The 7,212-nt window shown below is 35.9% G+C and overlaps 1 protein-coding gene across 1 annotated transcript in view; it reads right to left on the reverse strand.

Moving 5' to 3' along the window:
• Window positions 1–6,973, reverse strand: part of slc4a2b (solute carrier family 4 member 2b) — a 64,264-nt gene extending 57,291 nt beyond the window's left edge. The window contains exon 1 of the mRNA XM_052113694.1: window positions 6,887–6,973. The gene's annotated coding sequence lies outside the window, so the exon portion shown is untranslated. The remainder of the gene's footprint in view (window positions 1–6,886) is intronic.
• Window positions 6,974–7,212: the final 239 nt, after the last annotated feature.

The following is a 7,212-nucleotide window of genomic DNA, read 5'->3' on the forward strand; positions in this document are numbered from 1 at the left end:
TGTACTGTCTGTACATTTCCAACTAGGATCATATTTTCAACCCCACCTCAGAAAGGTTTTTGTTAAAAAAATAATAATAATAATTGTATTATTTATTATTATTAGGTTACATTTTTCACTAGCCTGAGTGAAACAGCAGAACAAGAAGCAGTTTTGGTGCAAAGAAAGTTGTAGCTGCATTTTCCCAGCAGCTTTCTACTCTCTTTCCCCTTCTCATTCCTTCATCCTTCTTGTGTAGTTTGTGGTAAACGGAGCGAAGCATTTTAAGTGCCTGATCTCTCGTTCATTGATGCAGACATCTGCCTGTGTAACTGCGTGTGATAAAATGATGGCATAACTGATAATAATACGATCACATGTTTGCCAATAGATTTTTAAGGTCCCTAAATCCATTTTTCAAGCACTAACGTTGAATTCGCTGATGCAATGTTACTTATGCTGATGAAAGCCACCCTTGGTGAGTTTAAATAACACCCTTTTAGTAAAACTCGAAGTATCAAGCTACAAGACTGGAATCCTCAATATGAATACAAATTATGATTATATGTATATTAAGTCACTTAATTCATATTTCGCATTCTTATTGAATTTTGGTTGCATTTTTGTACATTTGTTACCAACTGTAGGTTAGGTGAGTTTTTTTTGTGGGGGGTTGGGACAAAATGCCAAACCAATTTTCTTTTAACCAAACCAACTTTTACTGATTTGTGCTGAAATTAAATACATTTTTGTAAAATATGTACAGTGCAATAATTTTTCCTTATAATACTGCACAAGACAACAAAGCACCACTTTGTTATGTTATTGTAAACATTTTAAAAACAATTAAACAAACAGGAAAAGAGACAAAGAATGCACATTTGACTGCTCAGACCTAAAAAAGTCCTGCAAGTTGGTCCAAACCTAGACTACAGTACATGGAAGCGCTTTCAACTCATTTAGCTTCTCATCTATTTGACACTCCACACTTTCTAGAGCCTGCTCTTTTTCTTTAGCAGCTCTTTAGCAGGTAGGTTGTTTGCAATCCGCTGCTAGCTGTTGCTGAAACAGATTAAGAGGTTGAGCAGGCCATAGCTTCACTGCTGGGTGTATTACATGTCTGCTGGAAAAAAGACCTCAAAGAAGGACCGAGCTATGTTTTAAAAGGTCTTGATGCTTCTTGCCTTGAGGAAAAAAAAAAAAAAAAAGATGATATAAAAGAAAAAATAAGAATATAACACACAACAAATGATCTGTTGTAGTCTAACATCAAATTTATAAGGAGAGGATGTTATTGAAAAATTCTGTGGGTCTATCAATTCAATATTTAATTGTTATTAATAAAATGCATTCAGTTATAATAATAACAATATTAATTAAAGCTGCAAGCAGCGATGAACTGGCCCTCGCACCCTGGTGCACGTGCAAAAAATTAAGAGACATATCAGAATGGTTGATTTCCTGTTGGGTTTAGGATATGTTGACATGTAACATACGCCTACCGGTTTTAGGTGAAATTTTGAAGGTGACGTTATCGAGCCATTTTGCCACACCTAATTCTGAAACCCATATCAGTCGTAAATTTTCGGCACTTCTGATGCGTGTTCAAAGTTTCATGAGTTTTCAAGTATGTTTAGGCCCTCAAAAATGCAATTATAAAATGACTAGAAGAACAATAGGGTCTTCGCACCATAATAATGCATTCAGTTCCTTAATTTAGTTAGCCGTAAACATAATCAGTGACGTTTAGAGATTAGTGTAATTGAAAACCAATTGATTGTATCAGTATTTGGTTCAAATAAAACAGCAAACTCCAGCACAGTTTGAGTTTATGACTCAAATACAGTAACACAGTCTGACCTCCATTAATACATTTTTTTCTGTACAATCCAGATTTTTTTTTACTTTTCACTCTACACCAAATCATTAGTTAATATGATACTCTCATGTATTATAACTTATAAGATTCTGCATTTGATCTAATAAAGTAATTCATTTAGGCATTTGATTTACTAATATATATATATATATATAGGCAGTGGGGAAAAAAAAGGCAGTGAACCCAATTAACATTAATTCATTGCATATCTTAGCTTTGAAAGCACTACATTTCTAAATGTTATCTCTATCACAGACAAACTAGGGTGACTTTGCTACAATAGAGCTCTACAGTTTAGCAAAATAACCAATGAGCGCAGAGCTAATTTACTACTACGTTTGAATTCGGTGACTAAATTATCATTTATTAAAGCATTTATATGATTACATATTAATTCAATATGAAAGAATTTCCTCCTTTTAAATAAAATGATTAGAAGTTTAAATTGAATATTTACCTTTGGAATAGGTCTGATTCTCCCATAGTGCACACATCAATGTCTGTCTTGCATGTAACAATATGCCTTTCTGTCTGTTGATCCTTGACGCAACCACAGTTTGTATTTATCTTCCAGCCAGATATCATTAAAATACAGCGAGGCGTTTTAATTGAGATGGATGCGTGCCAATAATTAGAATGACACTTTTTTTTTTTAGGATGCACCGCAACAGAAAACGCTGCCTCAGGAAACAGTGACTGGCAAGCATTTTAATTCGTCTGGCATTCTGAAAAAAAAAAATCTAGCATTTTCAAGGGCATATTTAAAATTCAAAAGTCTGTAAATTGTACATTTACAACACATTCCAACATTATTTGGGACATTACACATATTTGCCCTCAGATCATGAGGTTAGCTCTATAAAAAAGACAGTAAAAACAGCATGGTAGTTCAATTAGATTGGGATAGAGTTCTTACACATCAGGCTACAGTGCCAAATCAAACCTTTTCTTTAGTTTTGTCTTACATTTATTCATTTGGCAGATGCTTTTATCCAAAGTGACTTACAAAAGAGGAAAACATAATCGAATCATCTTTAGGAGACAGTGGTACAAAAGTGCCAAATTACATAGTTTCACTAGGATCAGAATAGTATTCAAAACATATACAAGTGCAAATATTTATTTATGTTTTTGTTAGTGACTAGTTAAGTGCTCTTGGAAAAGACAGAGAGTGAGTCAGCTTCACGGATGGATTTGGGAAGGTCATTCAACCAACGTGGTATGATGAAGCTGAAAGTCTGAGAAAGTGTTTTGGTGGCGTCTTGACTTGCCTGTGCTGCACAGGTTACATAATTTCCTGACACTACAAAAATATTTGGCATCTATACAGTCACTAAATGGCAACGAAGGGCTGCTGGTACAGTAACAATGGGCCTATCAACAAAATGAGCAAAACAACAGCTGAAAACAGCATATCATTCATGGTTTTCCTGCCACTTTTTATTGTCAGCAACTGCTCGTCATGATAAACAGGGAAGTTCAGGCAAAGACAGTAGTATCTAAACATTGGGAAATCTCATAGAAACGAAGAAAAGCTATTGCATAAGCAGGCAGTGACATGCATAATGCAAGATGAGGCAGCAAAGCACAAATTTCTCAAAATACAGATGCTTCATGATTGCACAGAGTGAGGCACAATATGAATTTCTACAAACTAAACCCAGATAACAGAATCATCTTCAGAATCAGAAAAGACAGAATTGAATACCATTATTGTATAAATGAATCAAGTTAACTCACTCCAACAGTTGACTGCTCAATGCCACATATAAATGTTTTATATCCACATCTGAAGTATCCGTATATCCGTTTCAGATGACATTGTAGAAATGTAGTATTCCCAGTCAGCCTTGATTACTTTAACCAATGATTTAATCAAATGTCAAATAGCAGGACAGTTACTTAAAGCAAGTAGTATTTGGCTGGTCAAGTGATTCTAACATGGCAGCCCCCATGTGTGAACCCTCTCCATGTAGAATAAAACTGCTTTTATAAGGTTACTGATATGACTGGAGTCTTCATTTTAATGCGAGTGCTCATGAATACCTACATTCAAGTCTTAAGGTGATAAACTTTTTTAATGGGTGCATCTTTAAATCGCTTTGAATAAACAGTCTGGCCATTAAAAATAAGTCACTGTTTGGATTTAAATAAGCAGATACTTAAGAGCCTATCATTGGATCATTATTGCAGTGATTAACATGTTTCAGCAGGCAACAATTCTTTTAACCCTAACTGATGCAGTGTGTAGCTTCTCATTTCATAAACAACCGTCTGAAGGTGTATCCTGTGGTCATGGAAAAGATGTTACTGTGTTTCAGAAGGGGCAAATTATTGTCCTGCATCAAGCAAAGAAAACAACTATGGAGATTGCTGAAATCACTGGAAATGGGTTAGAAATGTCAGGGCGACAATGTCAGGATACATTTGGCTAAAATTGTGAAATAGTGGTTCAGGGAGCATGAGGAATAATTTTCACACATGAATTGGCCACCACAGAGTCCTGACCTTAACCCCATTGAAAAGATGTGTTGGAGAAGACTTTACAGAGTGGTAAATACCCATCATCAATACAAGATTTAAGACAAAAATGAATGCAACTCTGGGTGGAAATAAAAGTTGTGACATTGCATAAGGTTGTTGAAACAATGTCACGATGAATGCGTGCTGTAATAAAAGCTAAAACTGGTCCAATCAAGTATTAGAGTATGCAACTTTTTTGGCCAGAAAGTATACATTTGAATAAATATTGCAACAGTCACATCAATAGCTTTGAATATAATCTGCACATTAAAAAAAACCTGTAACAGTCAACCATTATACTGTGTACAAACAATTCAATCATAGAAATGAAAGTGAAGTGAAGAACAAAGTACTGCTAGGTGATGCAGATTTTTAAACCTTAATTTATCACTCAACAGGTGCAACAGGTCTACAGAAAATCTGTTTACCAATAATTATTAAATTCAAAAGAAAACAACACCGGCACAGGTCAAATTCAAACAGCAATCCATTGAGCTGATTTAATTACCACTTCAAGACTAAACTGCTCTGGGACCACTGTTTAAACTAAAGTGTAAAGGTGTTCCTTTCCTTCCTTTAATGTAGAAAAGGTCTTTCTCTATTCTCACACTCTTTGTGTTTAACTTGGAGCAGATAATCATGTCTTTGTAACATGACAGCAGAGAAAGAAAAACTCAACAAAGCAAGTCCTGACCAGAGGAACTCTGTCATTCATACCTTGAGACACACCAAAACAAACAATTAGAATGAAATGACCAACCAGCTCACTACACAGTGCGCACAGCAACACCTATCCAGGGAAATATGAGTAATGTAAAAAACACATACAGTATAAGTCCCTGGTCAAGTGCTAGGTCAACCTATCCATTGTGAGGTTACATTTACACAGACCCATTTGCAAAAGAGCCGTTTCAGATTTTTAATAAAGTGGACAACGAGAACAACAGTCTTGTGTGTGTGTGTATAAAAAAATATTTAACAGTAAAACCAAACAGTGTGTTTTTTTTTTTTTTACTCTGGATCCTCTTAATAAATGGTCTGCACTTATCTGGCACCTTTTCACCCTTAACGGTATTCAAAGCGCTTTACACTGTGACTCATTCTCTCACACACACACACACACACACACACACACACAGGTGCTAGCCTTCCATTGGTAGCAACTTGGGATTCAGTGTCTTGCCCAAGGACACTTCGGCATGTGGAGTCATGTGGGCCAGGATTTGAACCACCAACCCTGCGATTTGTGGCCGACCCATTCTACCAACTAAGCCACAGCCGTAATTGCAAGTAATCTGTATTCTATCAGTTGTTAAAAAAAATACAAAATATCTCTAGAATGAACAACTGAATACGCAACTGTACAAATAAATTATTTCTCCACTAGGTTGCTTTGGAATGTTCCAATGTTGGTCGAGATAGAGTGTAAGTAAATAGAAATATATTTGTACCCTTCCGTCCTGTATACAGAGTCTACTCTGCATTTATTTATTTATTAGCCTCCGGCAATACAACTAAATCACACACACAAAAAGAAAAAACATCAAGTTGCCAATTTCAAGCTTGCAAGTACTGGTTCGACAAGTCAGTGCTTTGTATTTCTACAAATACAAAGGGATAATTCACCCACAAATGAAAATTCCCCTCATCATTTATTCACCCTCATGCCATCTCAGATGTGTATAGCTTTCTTTCTTCTGCTAAACACAAATTACGATTTTTAGAAGAATATCTCAGCTCTGTTGGTCCTTACAATGCAAGTGAATGGTGACCAGAACTTTTAAGATACAAAACGCATATAAAGGCCACATAAAATTAATCCAAATGACTCCAGTGGCTTAATCCAGGTCTTCAGAAGCTATATGATAGGTGTGGGTGATAAAAAGGACAATATCTAAATCTACAAATATCCACATCACTTTATATTGTGAAAGAGTAGATTTATAGTAAAAAGCACAAAAATATGATAGATTTTTGAATTACTTTTATGCTGCCTTGATGTGATTTTTGGAGCTTTAAATGCCTAGTCACCATTCACTTGCATTGTATGGACCTACAGAGCTGAGATATTATTCTAAAAATCTAAATTTGTGTCAAGCAGAAGAAATAAATTCACTGTGACAGCTAGTCTTCAATGACAGAAATAGTGACCATACACAACATTTATATCCAAGTTTCCTTTTCAGATGTGTTTTTAAAAACTCTATAGTCACTTGAAAATATTCCCATGGATATCAAGTGGCAGTGAGCCTCAGCCTACGTCTACGATACTGGGTCCGCTGGCTAATTTGACAGCTTTCCAACAAACGCGTTTTTCAGAAACAAAGTAAACAAGAAGAATGCAGACCAAGTCATCATTCCAGCCCACCGTTTTCTCGGCCCCCGTTCATTTAAAAGGGACATGTATAAAGTTAATTCACCTGTAAACTAGCGAAAGCTTAACGGTCAACGCAGACTAGCAGTCAGCAGACTCTGTGTCTACAAAACACAGGAAATGTGACCTACCTCACTGATGTTCCCTCATTTTAGACGATGAGCCAAATCTGACGAGCGCGCGTGCGTGTCATATATATTTGATGTTGGGGAACTCCTTCCCGTTTTAAAAAACCCCACCCAACATGCATTTTTTACAATGTGCACATGCTTGCACACGTAAAAGCAAAGATACGCGTGTCAAAATAATGCAACCGAACCCCACCCTTTTGGGTTTCCAAAAGCCAACCTTATATTATAGAGTTGCAACCGTATATTTGGTAAATTATTAAAGAGATATAAGTGAAAAGGTGTAAACAGTGAACATTTTACTATTACAAAGACTGCATGTAAAATAA

The sequence above is a fragment of the Xyrauchen texanus genome, chromosome 41, assembly GCF_025860055.1.
Source record: "Xyrauchen texanus isolate HMW12.3.18 chromosome 41, RBS_HiC_50CHRs, whole genome shotgun sequence".
Classification (NCBI taxonomy): Eukaryota; Metazoa; Chordata; class Actinopteri; order Cypriniformes; family Catostomidae; genus Xyrauchen; species Xyrauchen texanus.